The 21,013-nt window shown below is 38.7% G+C and overlaps 1 protein-coding gene across 19 annotated transcripts in view; it reads right to left on the bottom strand.

The window, feature by feature from the left end:
- The window catches only part of NRXN1 (neurexin 1), a 730,978-nt gene that overhangs the window by 167,946 nt on the left and 542,019 nt on the right, over positions 1-21,013 (bottom strand). The window lies entirely within an intron of this gene.

Genomic DNA, 21,013 nt, shown 5'->3' with positions numbered 1-21,013 from the left:
TACCTTAGCTTAATTAAGAAGAGGGAAAGCAATGAATCTTAAGGTAATTAAACAGACATCATCGGCTTCAAGGCCTTTCACCTTGGTCCCTGTCTGCAGTTGACCAACTCAAGAAAAGAACTACTACAGAGATTTGATTAGGACAAATGTTTCTAACCCAAGGGTAGACCAGCATAATGCAGAGCAGCTACTAGATAACTTGCACATACCAAATCAAATCTTTGCAAGACATTATTTGTTTTACAGGCCACAATCAGTAATGCATAGCTGGGCACATAGGTTTTTCTTACTAGAGAATTTAAGTTTTCATTTCTCTTTTTCTGTCATTTTCAGATACTGTTTCTAGAACGTGTAACAAGAGGGAACTACCGACTATTTAAATGTAAATGCTTCAGTTATTTCTCACAGTTAGTATAGGAACCTATTCTGAGTATGTGAGTGAATTTTAAAAAAATATTTCAGCTTTCAATCTGCTAAGCTACAGAAAGCAACAATTGGTCAGTTTTAAGCTCATAGCCAAAGTTAAACACTCAGCCACTATCTTGTATATACAAATATTTCTTGATACAATTTTCATTCAAGGTCTCAAAAATGCATTTGACATCTGCAAATATTTAGACATAGTTTAATTCAAATGGCTTCCCATTGTGAAAGCACACATTTTTTTTATTATCATGAAAACATGAATATACCAGATGGGAGAGGAATACTTTGCTACTCTTATGAAAGCTTCTTGCACACAACCATGCCAATGATCAAAATCACAGCCTAAAATACCTCCCTCTGTTCATCACACAGCCTACAGTAAGCAAAGCCTGTCATTCAGTGACGGTTTTAAGAGACTTAATTCCTTACCTTACAGGAAACATACCACTGACTTAGCAAACGGCAACTTTTCCAGGAAACCTTGTGCCTATACTGTTGACAGATTAGCTCCACATAGAAAAATAAACCTTATCAAACCTCTCATGTCATCTTTCCCAGAATCAGGTATTTAAAGACCATACCAAAGGCAAAAATATTGACTCTGTATGAGAATTCTGCAGCATAAAAGAAAGAAAACTGTTCTCAATTACATCATCTTGTGCAATATGTAGAAACTGTAGCATTTTCTTTATAAGATAATGTGGGAGAAGTATTGTATTGCAATTGCCATGAGTATGCAATTGTGCATGAAAAACTAATCGACAACAATCATCAGGGACAAGCAGCTGTGATGAATTTCAAATAGCTAAATTTTAAACCTTTAAAACTTTCAGGAGGTTGGTTAAAAGGAGCTAAACAGAGAAGGTATAGCTATAGCAGCCATAAATACCTATAAAATCTCTAGCAATGGAAGCTGCTGCTTATTAATCACATAACTAAAACGACAAGCAAGATCAAAGCAAGACAGCAGAAATCACTAAGGCTACAATAAAACCTCTAAAAATCAAAATCATGCCTGATTGTTACAGAATGGATTACAAACGGATGTTCCTTAAAAGGAGACAGGAATGGAAGAAAAAGGCAGACAAAAGCTGTGGGCTAGAAATAATTCTGGACAAGTGGGGAAGGATGATGTGACAACTAGCGTGTAGGAAAACCGTTTTCAGTAAGTCAGTATTCATCCCAGTAACTCCTAAGAATTCATGCTGGCGTATCTTCTAGTTGCAGTGGGGATAAGACACTTTACAACCTGCCTGTCCTCCTGTTTGGATGCACAGCACACCAAGGGTATTCTTGCTCTCTCTCCAGTCCAGAGATCTCCAGAAAAGGAGGAAGAGGTAGAGATGGTGTTCTCTCTTGATCTCTCTTTGGACAGGGAAGAGGTTGCCCTGGTTTGGGTGACAGGGTATCTTTCAGCATCTCCACTTGTGCTCCTGTGATTGAGCTAGCCAGAGCGTAACCCAAGAGTGACAAAGAAGGAACTCTGAAGAACACGCACCAAAGACCATGAGATACAGAAAATGTGTTTAACCCCATCTCCCCCACCACAGATGTACAGAAATGGCCAAAAGTGCACAGGCAAATTCTGGTGTAGGATTTGGCATGGTAAAAGTTACTTATAATGCAAAAGAACAAATAGAAACTGTTTTCACAGGTTTTGTGAAGGGCTTAGGCACTAATACTCTTGATGATGTCAGCAGACTTGAGTTTTTAGAGGTATCACCTAGCAAGAATCAGATGCCTATGATAGCAGGAGAAATAACCAGATTGGCCAGCTATAACCAGACTCCAACTGTGTATGACCATTTAACTCAAAACTGTTTCGGGATGTCTGGCAAGGCACCAAATATGGCAAGAGTAACATATGTGTAAGTCAACGATGTGATGAGAAAATGTCTACTGGTGCATGACAGGATGAGAAAGATCAGAGTTCTTAACCAATTAATGATATTCTGGGATGCATGTTATTCAAGGGAGCTGTAGATAACAAACTGGACTCAAGTTTATGGCAGCCAAATCCCGTCAGGATTCCATCCCTGCCTAAGCAGCAGGATACTAGCGCTTTCTTGTTTATTTCATTGTTCATTTCGTTAATAATGTTTCATTATTTTATTAAAGAAAACATAAGTGATTGCTTAGTATCAAGGCTGGTGTACGGCCTATGGGTCTGGGTCAGCTGGGAGAAGAAATGCCTGGAAGAAAATCAGTCCTTTGTAGACTAGCTATTAAAGGATAAAGGCAGAAACGAAGGGCATCAAGATGACAAAAAGTTAAACAATTTAGATGACATTATTTATAAGGGGATTGTCCAAACTTAGAAGGAAATTACAGCATGATGTCAGAGACACAAATCTACACAAGACTTTGAAACATTAAATGCCCAGGGCCAGTCAGTTTGCTGAGTGCCTGAAGACTATACAGGAAAAGAAGCAGAGCCAAAAAAAAAAAAAAAAAACCAAAACCTGTTAATCCTAAGGACCAAGGCAAGCTATTCCCAGATGATCTGTCTTCCAAAACAAAAATAAAATTAAGTCTCAGTGCCCCACCAAAGAGCTAAGGGTTCAAATGCTCCCCAGGCATGACGAAGCAGAGCTGTGCTTCGCGCCAGGACTGGCAACATGCCAGTACAGTCACAAAAAGCCTTCAAGGTAGCTCCAGCCAGCAACCTGCAGGACCAGCCCTAAAGCATTGGGTAAAGATAGGAGAACACAATAGTATGATAAACACAGACTGAATAAACTAGAGGACTGGCTTTATAAAGAAGGCTTATAGTTGTAACCTATGCTTTCAATGCATTCTTAAATGGTAAACAAGTAGGAGCCTGTAGCTACATGCAGAATTGATTTCTTTTTTAAATTTAATGTTGGTCAAGACCTTTCGCGAGAGATTATTCAGAGGAAAAAGGAGAAAAGGATAATGAGTTCTGAATTAATAACAACCTAAGAGGGAGAAAAAAGGCATAATTAATGGTTGCCTTTTAGAAGGATGACGACTTAATAGGAAGTCATTTCAATGATCAATATTGTCAAATACACCTTTTTGAATTATTTGAGCTCTGAAATGGACAAGATTATGGAATATACCCAACAGCATAAACTTAACTACATTAAACTAAAGAGAAATTTATGAGGAAATCCAAATGACTTTGGAGCAAAGATGTAAGCGCAGTTAAAGGCAGTGGCATGTACAATGAGAATAATGAGTTTTTCCGGTACGCTCTGATATCATAACTTTGTGTGACTTTAACATGGGGCCAATTTACCAGTATCCTCTGTGTGATGTGCTGAAAGAGTTGAAACAAAACAAACAAACAAAAACCAGAGAAAGTTAAGACACATAAAAAACCCAAATAGAAAACAATACATTAATTATTCAGGATATAAAACAGGACTGTTCCCCCTCTGCATTCAGTTCTAATGGCTTCCATCCCCCAGAAAGAGCTGACTTACACCCAGACATACTGGTTGAGTCTGCTAATCATCCCAAGCAAGATATTTTGTGTAGGAACAAGCAATCTGAATATTGTTCCCCCATCCAATCCTAAAATGTTCCCAATACTTTCTAGACCTAAATATCTGAGGAAGCACCATTGAAAGCATGCAACAACCCTGAGAGTGCTTGGTTCTTACATTGGGATTAATCAGACTGATAACAGCAAGATCAATAGTACAGCTCACTGGTTTGCATCTCCTGCAAACCCCTATGTGCTAAAAATGCATCATTTTGCCCACTTCTGCCATCTGACAGAGTTTCACAAAGGGAGAAAACACCCTGGAAAAGTAACTGAAATCCTACTTCTCTTTTTAATGTCCTTTTAACCTTGTTAAAGGGGACACACATCACAACAATCTGTAATATATGAACCTCATCCACTGCATTTTTGCCTTCATAACTAACGCCCCTTTTGAACCCTGGTCATCATGTTCACGCTGGCTCTTCTTTTATACACCTCTAAATGAAAGACTTTTTTAAAAAAGGCCTATAAATACTAGCTTTTCCCACACGGAAGGGTTAATAAGCTAAAATTGGGGGGGGGGGGGGGGGGGAGGAAAAAAAAAAAAAAAAAAAAAGTAATGCAATCTCTAAGCCAAAACTGAAGCTTGCATTTCTGTACATGGGTGCCTGGAATGAGGACCAGGAAGCCTCCTGTTTGCTCTCCCCAAGCCTATGCTACAGTTAACATAACCCCAAAAGCCTGCAAGCCTGATGCTGTGGAAATGCATTATTCTGCTGGTACAATGCACATATTGGTGGGAACTAAGGCTGGAATAGTTTGTTCTTGAGGTTAGTGATTTCTGGCAGGAACCAGAAAAGAAGTTGTTTTAAAAGCAGCAAACTTTGCCAACAGGACGCAGCTTCCCTGAAGCAACTGCTTCAAAACCAACTGAGCAACACCTGGCAAGAACCTTTCTGTTAAATTTCTCCATCTATCAGATTAGTATGCTGTTCTTCACCTTTCAAAGAGAAATATATTCCGAAGCATACCAGGTCATATGCTTTATTATGCCCTTGCTGGTACAAATACACATGTGGTTTACAGTTCAGAACAATCAAAAATTTTGGCTCGCAACTTCTCTAAAATTAAGCTTTTACCGTAAATTTCATGCAGAGGCTAAAAAGCATTGCGCTTAAATGCTACACTATGCCTTGACAGAGGGGAAAAAGAAAGAGACACACTCTCAGCTGGAATAAATTTTATGTGCATCTACTGTCACCAGTGAAGTTATGTCCATTTATACTAAAAATTGCCCCTCACGTAGTGACTGCGTAATGTGTTCTTCCACCTCCTTGACAAATGGCTGTTTTCATTGCTTAAAATCCTTCAAGTTCAGATGCTAGGACCAAACATCTGCAAATATGATGAAGAAGAAAACATTTATCCAAGATATTTTACAGTTTTATTACTATTCCGTGCTATTGATAACACTACTTTTCTCCTCACAGTGGTGGCAGTATTGAAGAGCGCTGGCTCCACAGCACTGACTGTACTTATTAGTCAGTGTTTGCATATATTATCTTCTAAAGCATTACAGATTAGCAGGGTATTACTAAGTACAAAACTGAACACGCACATTTTTAATCCATTTATGTGTAACACATTTCTCGGAGATGCTGCTCACTACTACTTTGTAACTAACATTCACAGCTATAGTACATAGTCTTACATGCACTATACAAAACAGCAATCAAAATGAAGTGATGTTGGAATAGTTTGATTCAGCCTTGCAAATTTGCACTTAAAAAGAAAAACAGCAAGACCACCAGTATTCTCCTTAACTTTTACATAAACAGTAACCCTCATTTTTCTCTCTCAAAATTACTGTGTTTAATTTCTATCTGTTGAGCCCGAGAGGAAAAACATCAGCAAAAAATGCATCCTTATGGACCGAGGAGTACATCCAAAAGGGAAATAAGATGGTGGGTGAATAAATTGCAGTGCAATAAAAGTTAATCTGTTTCAGAGAAGACAACTTTTTTTGTCTAGTAATACTTGCTGCTCAAATCTGAAACCCCCTTCTCTGGTAACACTGACATCATTGCTTGCATTCTTTTTTCCCTAGTGAATTCATCTGAGTGTGGCAAAACAAAGTTGCTGTCTCTATTAGATGATTGGCTTTGTGACCCAATTCAGAAACATGAGAAATAATTAGTTCAATGAAATATTACTAGCAGATCCAGAAAGAAATAGAAGGGGTTTGTCAGGCTGAGAGTAAACGCTAGTAAGATACAGACAAGCAAGTGTCATATAGCATTCATCACTTCTAAGGTAAATGACTTCTTCTGAATTCACTCAGGCAGAAAATGAACAGCTGCCAATGCTGATCAGAGAGAAGTAAAATGCTGCATCTAGGGATGAAGCGGCCTTTTGCTTTTTTTTTCTTTAGTTAAAATATTTTTCCTTTATGGAAGGAGAAAGATTGGCATGGAGATCAGAAAAAGGGGTCTCAGCAGCAGCTTTGGTGTGCGTGCAGCACTGTGAAAGTATGCAGGGAACTCAACTGCCACGTCTGTAACAGCACAGACTGAAGTACTCATTCAAAATCCATATTGACACAACTCATTAATATAATCAATATTTAAGTATCTGCATGACAGCTAACATAGAAACGTAAAGAATTTTTACTTCTTCTACTGAAATGATGAGCCTATGGCAAGACCTAGCGACCTCCTCACGAGCTACCAAGGGGCACGTCACGGACTGTGGACAGGCGGGCTCAAGCCACCTCCGACTGACATTTCGGCAGCAATGAAATCGTGTTCATGTAAGCTCCGTCACGACCTGTACAAGCCCAGAAAGGACCTCAGGTATTTACTCGGGTGGCCGACTTGCTGCTGCAGTGTTACAAGCAGACCGCTGCTCACGTGGGCATCATGCCCACCCACCTACCATCCCACCCCCAGCTCCAGCGTAGCTGTAACCCAAATGGGTTGGCACTGCTTTATTAGTAAAACAGTACCTCTTTTATCCCATTAAGTCCTCTACATACAGCAGAATAGGGGGAAAAAAAAAAAAGAATACACTCTCAGTCCTTAAAAACTTTCTGAAATTTCAGACATTTGCCAAGTCCAGCCAGGCCCTACCAGTTACTTCAGGACAGTATGTGTCTGCAGGAGAAAAGCTCCTCCTGAGGGAGGGCAGAAATCAGACAATGCCTCCTCCCAAGCATTTTGGTGCCCAGTCTTACAGGGATAAGTTATTTTCTGTGAGATACCCATCTGGGAAGATCTGCTGCCTTCACAGAATGCCTTCCAATGCAGACAGAGTCCTTACTGGACTCACTCCTCATTTGGGAGCAATACAGCAAAGAAGATTGTGTAAAGAATAAAAGCAGAGAGCATCGCATGTCTAATTTTTAACTTTAACAGTAAGCCCTGATTTAGTCATACAAAATATGTATTTCTGCCCGTTAATGAACTAAGTTCATTGCTGTTGTGGCCTGTATTTTCTTCTTTTATTCTCAAACGCTGTAACAATAAGCATTAGATCACCTCCTAGAAAAATAATTAATTATTGAACCACTTATAAAAACATTTAAAATTCTTATAAAGTTCCCTTCTGTACCAACATAATTATTAATGAACATTTCACTGCCTTTCAGACTTGCTGAAGGTTCAGTGGGGTTACAGTAACAATAGATACAGTCAAAAGTGTAAGTACTTATCAGTCAATTATTTGCTCTGTCAGGAAAATTCTCTCCGAATTCTAAATGTTTTGAACATGAACATCTTGAATAATGATTCCATAACACATACTGAAGTTAACAAGAGTGATGTATTCAGGTCAAATCAGTTCTGATTTCTGAACATGTACTTTCCTGGAATTCTAGACACTTTAAGCTTCATGTAAATCTCACTGATGACGTTTCTATCCAATTTACACTGAACCAGGTTTATTGAAGGTTTACTGAATTCAGCAATTCAGTGTAGGTAAATTGCTTGTAGGTAAGAGCTATTCTACAGGGGGAAACCAGTCAGAAGTACATGTCCCACCTGGTTTAGGAATAGGGATGGGAGCAGTTTTTCTACACTACAGAAGGTCCTCTTATGAAGATTTTCCTCCAAGATAAAGACATCTTTATTCAAAAATAAAGCGCTTTTTGTTTTGTTTTAAGGAGTAATAAGAATCTAATCACACTCCTTTTGTAAAAGAACTTACTAGCAGAGAGGTAAAGAATGGCTTTTAAAAATAATTTCTTCAGTAGAATACATAAAATGAACCCTTCAGATTAAATCAAAAAGAAAGCATTTTTTCTAGTCAAAACAAAATCATTTTTTTCACACCCAAAGCATATTCCATGAGAGCTCAAATGGGAGAGCAATCTGTTTTGTGCATGTCCTGCCTTAACAACCTTGTGAGCAAATAACTGAATCAAGAAATTAGAAATTTTAAGTGAGTTACCAAATCTGCTCTTCATGTGAAGACTGCAGACTCAGTGAGTTACCAAATCTGCTCTTCATGTGAAGACTGCAGGCTCAGGTGAACCAAAAGATGACATACTGGCAAAACCAATCTAGGCTAAATATGAAAAAATCAATGGAGGAGATTAAAAGGAATGCAACCTACCCAGTTATGCATTCCCGATAATGACCCTACGGTTTTTATTATACTAGACTTTTACACCACACACTTTTTTATACTATATTTTTTAAAAGCAGACAAAGAAGGTGAAATCTTCAGCCCTCTCTAGTAGATAGGGTTTGGTAGGGCAAGTATAGATGGTCCCTTTTTCAAAGAACTGCTACTTCTCTCATAGATACCATCAGAAGCTGCTCTTTAAAAATTTCTTCTCTGACTTGACCTCATGTGACTAGATCAGTAGAAACAGCAAAGCAGCAGGCCAGAAGATGACAGTGGCTCCAAATACTCTTACATTCTTAATCATTTAAAGAATTGCTAATCAGGGTAAAGGAAAACAAATATAGGAGTGTCAAAAGAAGCATCGTGCAGTCAGAGGGCAATAAATAGTCATTCAGGAATCCCTAAGATTCTTGCTTGAACTTCTGGTATCTACTTCCATTAAGATCCCAATTGACTCCTTTCATGGCTCAGAGAGAAGCATCTGAATTTTAGCATGGGGTAGTTTTCTCAGGCTTCTGTAGTACAGGGAAGAGTCACAAAAAACCTGCACATACAGGACATAATGGGGTTCATGGTGCCAATTCTTCCCAGTAGAAAAAAAGAAGAAAAGTTGGTAGAAGTACTGAAGTCCTTCTGTATCTGGTTAACTTGTCCTGTTTTGATATTTGTGGGTATTACAGGGAAATTTAAGGTGGGGTATCTGCAAAAACCACTTGGTTGCCATGTCTATTTATTTACTAAATGGGATGGGTATACTGGGTGAATATAGTGCCTTCTATCCTAAGATTTCAATGCCATGACGCTCTTACATTCTGTACAGACACCCTCACACGCAACAAGGCTCCTGCCTCTCCAGTCCACTTGTGACCAACAGCATGGACTTGGAGGAACCCAACTCCAGGTGCTCAACGCGTCCGAGTCCGGGCTGGCGGCCTGGCTGTTACGTGCAGTGGTTTCACCTCAGGGCCAGCCTTCTGCGAGATGTTGGACACTTGTGGATGTGCTACCATCTCAACTACGTACTGTTCTCCAACTTGGGGGGTTGGCATAAGCTGCCAACCCTTTGGCTTTCTTCATTCCTAAAGCCCATGAGCAGCTGTTACCCAGGTCGTTACAATTTCTGGTTTCCCCACCTAATTGCTTTACAAGGATGTAAAGATGTTAATAGTTTTTCTGTGCTTCTTTGGTTTGCCATGGCTGCCAGAATCGCCTGATCACCGAAGAGCTGAGCAGACATAGCCCAGGCCTCATTCAATCTGAGTGGTGCCTTAGGGTGTACGTAACAGGAGGTTTGTAAACTATGGGTATTTTCTGCAGGGTGCGCACGAGTGCCCAAAGTCAGAAAAATCAGAACAGGAGTTAATGTATTTCAGGATATAATTTTCAATTTGGAAAGCCCAAGATATCAAACCTGTAGATACTGGTATTCAGAAGCTGAGATAACAGGAATATCACCTTATCAGAAAGCACACAGAATCTTGCAGAATCATATTGAAATGTGAGAAACAAAACTGGCCACACTATAACCAGGACATGTACTTAGAAGAAGTCAATCAAAAATATTCCTCCTTATATGTAAGACGGACGAACAAGAAAACCAGTATGAGGAATTTATCAATCAGTAGTCAATATTAATCTGGATGTTCTTTTTTATAACATAATAAACTGTTCCTCTCACGCCCTGATCAAATTATTTTTATTATCCTGAGGTTAAAAGAGCCAGAACCAAGCTTACCACACCTGCACTTCGGTTAGGTTAGAAAATGGATTGCTCTTTTTTTCAAGTAACCAGACATAATCTGTTCAAGCTTAACTTGTTTTCTTAGTGAAAATTCATCTCTCAGCCTCTGTGACTACTTCATTTGGTATAACGCAAGAGAAACTAAAAATATAACAAAAAGTACTTTTGAACTGGAACAAAAATTGATGCTGGAACAAAAAATTTTAACAAGGATTAAGGCATCCTGGATGAAGCTCTGGCTCTAAGTCAGTGCTAGTTTTCCCACTGAATTTCATGGGATAAGAATTCACTCCTTCCCAATTGCTGGCAAATAATTTTTATATACTTTTTCTGTACAATAATAACAGTGTCTCTCCATCTCTTTCTGAGACTGAAGTCTTTTTTGTTTGAGATGGTCATACAAAAAAATGCAACAAAGAGAGGCGCTATTAAGATAGAGGTGGGTTGCACTTTTAAGTCATCTGGTCACTGAATGAGCAGAGACCAGAATATGGTTCCTCATGCTCCATTCTTTTAACAACAGGTACAGTGAACAACTTTAGTGCTGAGCCAATTGATTTTGTGCACCTTCAAGGTAGCTCTTATATATTATGTTTTTGATCTGCAGTCAATTATCCACTGTAATAGCATTAAATGTCAATGTAATTAAATGATTTTACTAGAAAATGCTCATAATAGCTTTAAAATACAGTCTATTTAAGTCAATATGGCACCACAATCTACAAATTAGTCATAAGCACTATCCACAAGCACAAAAATGATGAAAATTAATGTAGATTAATGCAATACAAAGTATATGGATATGAACGACAACGTGGGCTGTTTGCAATGGAATAACAATAAACTCATTTCTTACATTAAAATTATTTCACTTGTCTACCATGGATTGGAGGTTATACCAATTTCTTGGGCAAATGTTCACTCATTGTCATCCTGGTTTTGATCTCATCAAGTAAAGAAAAGCTGCACAGTTGGCCAAGTATTTCTATCAGACTAGAAAAATATCTTATTATAAAAGAAGTTATTTCCCATTAATAAATTACAAATAAATCCTGCTCTTTCTTAATAGGAGGTGACAATAGGAGATCATCCACTTATTTCAATAGGAGAATGTGTTTCCAAAAAAAAAAAAAGAAAAAAGAGTCCTTGCATGAAATTCTTGTCCCTTCATTGCACCACAGTGAAGAAGGAGAAACTGTGTATTAATATTTTTGTTTTGCCTTGAAATGTTGTACATATTACTGTTACTTAAGAGAGTGAGTCACTCGCCTAAACATATGCCTTTGAGACAGACTGGGTGTCTGAGACATCTGCCTGGGTCTGGCAGATTTGACATTGGATCCAGGGACACGCACAACCTTCTGGAGCCGCAGCTGGAGGCCAGGCAGGCCAGTCCAGGATGGGGTACGCGTGGCCTTAGATACCTATGTTTAGGTTCTGGATCCCCCAGTGTCCAATGGCCCCTTTCCTAGAATAAGGCCTATCAAGTAGCAAATTGCAGTTTCCCAAATCGGTCAAGACATCAGTTTGAGGACTGGTAAGCTTCAGATTAAACCACAAAAAAGCAGCCTGTCATCCAGATCTGTTATTAGACCTCCAAGTGTAATAGGAAGGGGAGGCGTGGGATGTACCATGATCTTATTTGTCAGCCAGGCATGCCCTCACTTTTCTTGTAATGCCAGCGGGAACTTGGTGCTACCAACTAACTGCTACCAGATACTGCTGATCAATACCATCCTAACAGGTGGCAGGTAGAGAGCTCAGCTCCAACTTTTTCTGAGCTCAACACCAGCTGGAATCACCTACCACTTATCACGAGAAGATCTAGTTTGTTGAGGGATGGAGGCACCTGGGCCTTGCCCAACATCAGACTCCATGGCGATGTCTATCACAGTTATCAGTGCCATTTTGCTGACGTGAGAGCAAGTAGCTGCTAAAGAAAAAAAACCTGTCACCGTTAGAAGCGGTAAATCAGAGCTCTTCCTGAGCACCAAACCACACCATCAATCCTTTCCCCTACACCAAGTCATGCTTGGCTGCAGGAGGGTGGTCGGTAAGCTCATACAGATGTGAAAAAGCCAGCCACACCAATGATTCATTCTGCAGTCTACACCCATGTTAAGCCAAACTCATGATTATTTATTAATAATTTAAGTTCTTAAGCTCTTCATAATCTGTTCTTAAAGAGTTTAAACAGATTCCTGTGTTTTGTTCAAGAAAGGTATAGATGTTGCAGAATGTATCACTGGAATGCCCCACACTCTCTTTCTTATCCTGGCAAGTACCTCATTCAATCCCCATCAAAATTCCTAACTTTCAGCGTCTTTCTTTACTGACAAATAAAGTTATCAAGCTGCTCAGATGACAACAATCTCCCTTTCTCCCCCTGCAGAAATTTCATATATCAAAATCAGCTTGTTTTCCTCATTGCTTTACAAGGACTTGAAAAAGATGATGTCAACCCTGAAAATTTCCTGAGGTTTCTATACAGTGTGACATTTGCCTGTCAATATGAAGAAAGATTATGCACAAGTAAGAGTTATTTGTTCTAAACAGTTCTTCAAAATACATACTTACTGGCTTTTATAGCAATCTGTCTGCTATATGTAAGCCTAGCATTTTTCTAACATGTTCACAAAGTCTGCATCGTGAATCCTCATTAACTCAAGGAGATAGAAATTATAATTGTTACTATTCCCACTATGCAAAGAAATTAAAGTTCCGACTCAAGAAAGCACATAAGCAGTTACTAAGTGTTAAACAAGTGCTGTGGTTCCTGTGAAAGCTAACAGGTAGAATTCATTTCCTGGAGAAGATAAATAACCCTTCAGCAGCAGCAGCCTCTTGATCTCTTTTCCCTGGGGTTTTCATTTATTGATTTGTAATAAAAGCATCCCTACCAAAAACGTCCACCAAGAGCTGTGCATCCTAATTGCCAGCGGTTATTCCCCCTTCCAAGGCAGCACAGAGAAGAAATAATCATTAATCAGCTCCCAGCAACCCACTCCTATTGGGAAGGCCAGCTCACAACTGCCCTTACTTCTGGAGCTGACTAGCTCCTTCAGCACTCCCAGATGTGCGAGAGTTTTCACTGGTATCCACCTGCCTTCTTGAACAGGGATTTAGAGGGTTTATCCATTATCCCATGCTGCAGACATATGTGGAAGGTCCCAACTACTTCATTTCTGTTCATTCTGCAGACGTACAACCAACTGCACCTCTCCTTGCACCACAGGGAGGATACTCCGCCAAGATAGACATCTTCCTCATCTCTACTAGCAGATGCGGTATCCATTTTTCCCTGCTACCAAAGCAAAATAGTCATTGAATAGTAGCTACTGATTTATTGCAATATAAATCAAAGACATTTCCCTAGATTACAAGATTTATCAAATATATAGCAATACTGCAGGTACCATAAATATTCTTTTTAAATGGAATACAACACTAATTTTACAATATTTTAAAAGAAATATCTTTAACTGAGGTCTTTTTGTGTGCTTTCCAATGCTTTCCAATTTATATCCTCTACTATATCTACACTTTTTTTTTTTATTTTTAAAGGTAAATATCTCATCTGTCACATGACCTCACAAGTCGGAATTTTAAGAAATACTCCAAATATTAAACTCCCTAGAAAGTCACAGTTGTTAGCTGAAACACAGTTGATCCTGAAGACAATTCCTCTCCTAAAATAAAGATTCGGTAATGTCCAGAGCAACACATGAACTTCACTTTTTAACTTGCTATATAAAGAGGCTTTGCAATTGAAAATAAATTGAGTTATGTTGTTAGTGGCTTTTATACAGTTCTTATAATGGGTGCCATGAAATTAAATTAGTGATGTTTCTTCCTGTATTTTGTTGCTATTTACATTTTTTCCCCCCACAAAGCGAATCACGATGCCTCCTCTCACTCTTCTTTATTTCAATTTGCCTTTTCTTTTAAAAAGTATACATTAAAATAAATGTTTACAATACTTATTTCAGGTTTCCACTCTTCTCCCAGCTTTTTCCACACCAAACCCATCTCACCCCAAATTTCTATTTTGTCTGAACAAATAAAACTATTTGTTAAGCAAGCACTGCACTAGTTCTTTTCAACCTCCTACTTTGTAGCCTGAATCTGTTGAAAAATCTCTGCCAGCTGGATAAGTAGGTTTAAAAAACAAACAAACAAAAAATCAAGAGTAAGATATGCACATATTTTGTTCATGCTCTTCATTATAAAGAGGATACCGAGCAAATTAATTAGAAACATATGGGTAACCATTTATTTTTTTTTCCCCTCCTCACTCAGACTTCTCTTTATGAATCTGTCACTTACTAGCACAAGGTAACTCAAGACCTCATCCCTTAACAAAGAAATACTGAGACATTGCCTTAGGTTCATAAAGAAATGTTTACATAAGAAACAGCTAATGAAGTTCTTCTGAAAAGAAGAAATGCTGTAAAATTCTGATAAAAGGCTAAAAATGCAACTTTTTTCCAGTTTGCTCAGCACATTTATTAATGATATTTTCAGTTCTTATGATCTTGCCAACAGCAAAAACTGGACATCCCAAAGTAGATTCAGGGTATTCTGTCTCAGACTAACCTTTAATAACTGGTTTTCTGCTCATGTATTCTCAGCTTCATCTTAGAATGGATTTTGATTCAGAGGAATAAGAGTCAAGTTGGCAAACATCAAATGTAAGAAAACAGACACATTTTTGAACTCAGCGTGTTCTACAGCAGTGAGATGGAAGTCAGCTCAATACATTACCCATGTTTCTGCTCCATGGCCTAATACATGGCCAGATCCTCAACTTGTGATGATCTCCTGATCAAAACAAGCTGTTGCCAGTTCTGCAGTCCCCTCTGAAGAGGTGGGCAACTGCTCAGGTCCTTGCGGAGGTAGCAGTGGGGCCAAAATCCCACGGGATTACGGCACTACAGTGCACAAGGATGTTGTGGGGTACAACCCTGCCCGCTTCAGAGCAGGGCTGAAAACCATACTCTGTATTGTGTCAGAGAAGGGGGGGTATGGGGGTGGATGCAGACTCACTAGTCCATTATTATTAACGGACAAGGATTACATGGATTATCCACCGTCTACTGTTGACTTCTCCAGTTCACAGCTCCTTATTAGAGCTTAAGTCAAGTCCCACCTAGCGCTCGAGACACCTCTGCTGTCTAGAAATACTGGAAGGGCAAGGCTACCATCTCATAGGTTCTCAGACTATTAATTATCCCATTAGGAAGTTTTGCTTCAATCTTGTAGTCAGTGCAGAAGAAATATTTATACCAGCATAGTACACAGAGGACTGAACTCTCTATTGCTCTGCATTTGGTATAGCCACAGACATAGGACAGTGGTGAGCCAACAGCTCTGCTCTGGTACTCTTTTAAACTGTTAGATATATGTCACTCTTTGCTAGTGAAAATGACCGCACAAAGTACTATCTGCAAGATACAGTGAATCCAGAATGAATTCCCTGGACATTAGAGACCTAGGCATATAAACCAGAAAAGACCTGGCCTCCTTTTCCTTGCACTAAGGATGTTTTTCTCTTCCTTTTCATCTCCTCTGACATTTACATCTGCATTTAGGGCAGACTGTAGGCAAGAAAGCTGTCATATAAGAGCTGGTAGAATTGTAAGGAGATACAGATTGGATGAGATGCGAATGTGTGACACACACGATGGGTAAGTCCTGGAAGAGTGCACACACAGAGTCAGCTGCCATATCTTGCAGCTGCTCACCTGGCTGACAGCTCCTAACTGCATCCAACTACCAGAGACCATGAAAGCATGGAACAGGGAAGACAACAGGAACACTGTAATAGACCCCCAAAGCGAGGACACGGTCAAAAACATGGTTACATCTGACTGTTTTCTATGAAAGTTTTTATACACATAAAAAACAAAATTAGTCCCAAAACATCAAAGCAATCTTCAACGTAAAAGGAAATCCAGCACACAATAACTATCTACAAGATAATGCTGCATGGTCTCTATATACAGAGACCCACACAAGTTTCTATCAGAGACTTCATATACCATTCACAAACTGTCAGTGTACTACCTCATCGCAAACATATGGGATACCAACAACAATAGCAACTTCCTCTACAAGGCAGACAAAGCACACATTATCTACAGTCAAATGGAGGCTCAAACCATCATTTTCAGAACTATGCATAGCTCTGAAAGGGCATAAAGGACATAACTCCAAGGCCGTAGGAAAGGAAGGCACTGCAGTCATATGTCAACCACTACTGAGTCCAGTAGCCATGTGCTATTGGCCATCGTTAGGGTTTGTCCAGCAGCACGCCTGATAACATATATATGCTGGTGAACTGACAGAAGGAATTTTGTGTTTTACTACGCTGCATAACTTCAAGCTGTATACAGAAGCACCTTCCAAAGCAATGACTTTAAAACGACATCCTACACGGCTGCATCTGAGCCAGGAGCAGCTTGGATTCACAGCAGCGCAGCCTGCTCAGTCTGCTCCTCCTGATGCTGGCTCCCAGAGCAGTGAGATCCCACTCCATATCCCAGCCTCCGGAGGGGCTGGGGCGATCAGGCAAAGGTGGCGTTTGATTTAGATGGAACCAATGCCTGCATATACACAATTTGAGGATGTACGCTCAGAGCGGACAATAGGGCTAATAATACTAGCCACTTCAGTGATGAAAAAGTAGCTGTAAAATACTTGGGAGGAATCCAAGCCAGAGGTGCAGAAAGGATTTTGGAGACAATTTGGTCCTCTATTATTAATCAGTTACAGCAAGAAAGGCTAGCAAACATTCCAACATGCCTTGCTCTTAAGGTGGACAAAACCTGTTTTCCAAGTAAAGATAAGGAACAAAATGCACTCCTTATATTGCTGAAAACAGCATTTGTGCCTAATGAGATGTAAGGCAGAATGGATTGCTCCCACTTTTGCATGCTCCGTTTCATCTACGTAAACATAGCCAAAGTTAGTAACCCATGAAGGTAAATACCACCACAACCACCACCAAGGTGTCTATGAAGAGCCATGATATCCAGACATAGAGCTCTGTGTGAAACACATCTACTTGACTAAGCATGAAATCCTGGCACTGCTGAATACAGTGGGAGTTTTGCCATTAATTTTGAATGAGGAAGGATTTTATACCCATCTTCTAATTATACAGGGGAAGTCCTCAGTGAAATACAAAAGGGGGTAAATAAAGCTTTTACCTTGTTTATATAATGCTGTACTGCTAAAGATCACAAAACTTACTCTAAACTAACTTACGCAAAATTTTAAAGGTTACAATTTCCAGCTGAAAAGTGATCCCTTAAAGAGATATCTACAAGAATAAAAAAAAAATCAATGATCAAAACTTCTATTACTTTTATCATTAGAATTATTGCTACAGGGTTGAGTATTTCTTAAGAGCATCCGCTTCTCATATGACATAACAGACTAAGAGTTGGCAACTGAAACATAGATGTTAATGGCAAACATTTATTATACTACCAGGGTTTACATTTAGCAGCTGTCAGTGTTACTGACAACTGTAACAGAAATCAGAAAAAGCAGAAGTTTTGCTTGCCAGAAGGCCAGCTGGTGCTTGATTTTCCTGCTATTGTTGTTTGTTTGTTTACTTTCAAAATATTAAAAATAAGTCTTTCTCCAAGATTTATTTAAGAACGTTCTTTACCTAGCAAAGAGGATCTTATTAGTAGGCAACTACTCAGAAACATACATTTTAAAGAACACTTGTATTACCTTCAAACTCTGATGCAATTCATTGTTTTTCAGCTTTGGTGAAACTAGACTGCAGCAAGATCAAAATTTAACGGACTATCTATTCTGCAGTACTCCAAACTACTTTTCAAAAAAAAAAAAAAATCTGGAGCTCACTAGTTTCTTAACCTAAATATTATCGGAAAAAACAAACTCAAATGCTTCAGCCTAAAAATATGGTAACAAACTGATGCTGTCACAGTAGTGTCAGCATTTCCTTTTTAAAATCATATTTACATGGACTTATAAGTTGAGATATGGCTAAACTAATAAGCTTTACCCTGAATGGAGCTGCAGCAGTTGTCAAGACTTGTTCGTAACAGTATGTCTCAACAAAGTGAAAGAGATAGACCAATCTAGAGGAACAATACTACTTTATTGGATTAAAGATGCTCTTTGTCTACACATCTGATTCACTAATGTGCCTACAACTGCAGTGGCTAATACCAAGGTTACACACAAGTTAAAGTTCAGTGCCAATAAGGGATCTTCCAGGCTACAATGTTTGAAGAGTCAGATATACTGTATGCTCACTGGCAGATGCTTAGCCAGGAAAAGTCTGCTTGTTACAGAAGGGCAATCTATTAATCTACAACTCCTCAGATCCAACTAAAGGAACTGCAGAAGTCATAAGGAATCTGTTGTGCTCCGCTAGCCCCATCCCCAGGCAGTGGATCTCCTGCTTGTGCTTGCAAGAACGTTTCCTGCTCCAAGTGCTTCTTTAAAAACAACTGTAGGGGAACAAGACCAAATTATTACGCTTATCTGATGGGACAGAGAGAAGTTTTTGCTCCCATCACACACTTCTGGGTCTTCATATTCACAGACATGCCAAAAATCTTGCCAAGAACAGAACATTACAACAGAGGATAAGGGCTAGAAGGTTTAAATGATCAAATTATGCTCCCTCACTCCTATTCATCACAGTGGCCTCTGTTAGAGCATGTAATTTTTCCATTTCCACACCTGTCCAGGTAACAGGAAAATACACCAGAAGACTATAGGCATTATCCTTGTTATGTACTCATCAGCAACTTCTGCAGGAGAAGAGAACCGAGAACAACTCTCTATGTTTCCATTAACTATCCATGTTGCCTTCAGAAACAGTTTATATAGAACTCATTAAAAAAAAAAAGAAAAAAAAAAAAGGGTGAATGATCAGCTCGTGGAAACTAAACTAAGCACTTCAAGTTTCTGGTCTCCAGGATCTATTATAAAAGTTGAGAACTACTGAGTTACTGTAACACTTTGAATATGTCTCATTGCTGATAGCTGAAGACAAACACACAGACAAAAACAGGCAACCAAATAAAAAGGTGTTCTATATCAGTGATAGGCTTTCCCAGAACAGAGGGAGGAGATGTCCTCTCTTGGACATATCTGACATCTTCCCGTGTCAGAAGAATAGCCAGTGGTGAGGACACAGTTACACAACACATCTCAAAAGATGCTCCAGCTTTTTTATTTTCTTTTGACATTTTTTTCTTCATAATAGAAACTTACTATTATTTAAAACTTTGCAAACATAAAATCCTTTGTGAAGTGAAATGAGTCTTAAAGTATCTTTTAAGCCTTAGTATCTTAATCCTTAAATCACAGTCTTTAATATTGTGATTATGCACTCGTTAAATAAATAGAGCCTGAAGAGATTTTCTGCTTCTTTACATATCTTTTCCCATAAGTGCTATTTGTCTTAACAGTTTTTTCTGGTTTGTTTTTTTTTTAATCTTGTGCAATATATTTTTATTATACTTCTGACATTTCTCAACAGTTTTCTTGAATAACATATCAATGAGCCAGAGAATAAGATACAGGGCTGACATATATTAAAAGGTGATAATGTGCCTGCATTACAGTGGGCCAGAAGAACTTGTCACCCCGGGTTGTAGTTGTTTCCTATTGACATGAATGCATCCTGGATGTTACAACTGCAGAATCCCAAGCTTTCTTGCCGTCATTTATTTACAGCTGTGTTTGATGGTTGCACATGTTGTTCGTTTAGAGTATGTTAGACAATAGCACATGGTGTCTTAGACATGGCTCATTATATTCCTTTTGAATGAACAATTTTAAGAACCTTTCACTGCACTAGGTTCTGACTTTATCATCAGACCTTTATATATATTTTCCAGAAGGAACATTGCCTGCAGGGACAATAATTATAAGAAGCTAGTGGAACCTGTGATTGCTTTCCTCACACTTATTATTTGCCAAAATCCTGAAGAGCAAGAAGCTAAGAGATACTTTTTTTTTTTTTTGCAAATTCTGTACTTTCCATCTGCAAATATGCCAAGGTTATTCATGTTTAATCTTGGACGTCTACTAGCTTTGACAGACATACTTGCAAGCAGAAACAGGTTAAAGGAAACCAAAAGTTACCAAAGCATGCCTTTTGTGTTCAAGCTTTATTGCATCAAATGAATTAGGATTTTCAAAGCATACAGACCCTTCATTTACTATACAGACCCTCATGCACAGGGCAAAACTGAGCTGCCACCTGAAGACCCTCTCATACATCACGTCTTCATGCCAGAAAAAATCTACTAAATAGAAACAGTTCAGTTCTCAGAGCAGTTCTTGACGCAAAAATAAATACTAATGAAATAGCCAAATTACAAGAAGATAGGGAGAAATCTTGGGTTAAACTAAACTTCAGACCAAATTCTTCGAATGTTTGGAAAGGATTCATTTCTTCAATTCTGTGATCAAATGACTTTTTATTTCAGTAAACAAAGGACTAAAAGGCTTAAGAGTATAGCCCCATGGAAACAATCTTACTTATTAAAAGAGTTACTTTCCCCACAAATTTCCTGCTTTGCCATTTTATAGAAAGCTTGCACAAAACTGAATGCAGACTGTGTGAAATTTAGTACCTTAACAAGCTTTGTAATATGAACTACTATACATTCCAATTTTCTTGCATTTATATAATCTTAACCTAATCTTTAAGAGGGAAAACAGCAAATATTCAATTTGAGCCTTAGAATATTGTCATTGTAAAT

Source organism: Harpia harpyja, chromosome 13, assembly GCF_026419915.1.
Source record: "Harpia harpyja isolate bHarHar1 chromosome 13, bHarHar1 primary haplotype, whole genome shotgun sequence".
Classification (NCBI taxonomy): Eukaryota; Metazoa; Chordata; class Aves; order Accipitriformes; family Accipitridae; genus Harpia; species Harpia harpyja.
Note: the sequence above shows the minus strand (reverse complement) of the source record. Positions and strands in the feature narration are given on the sequence as shown.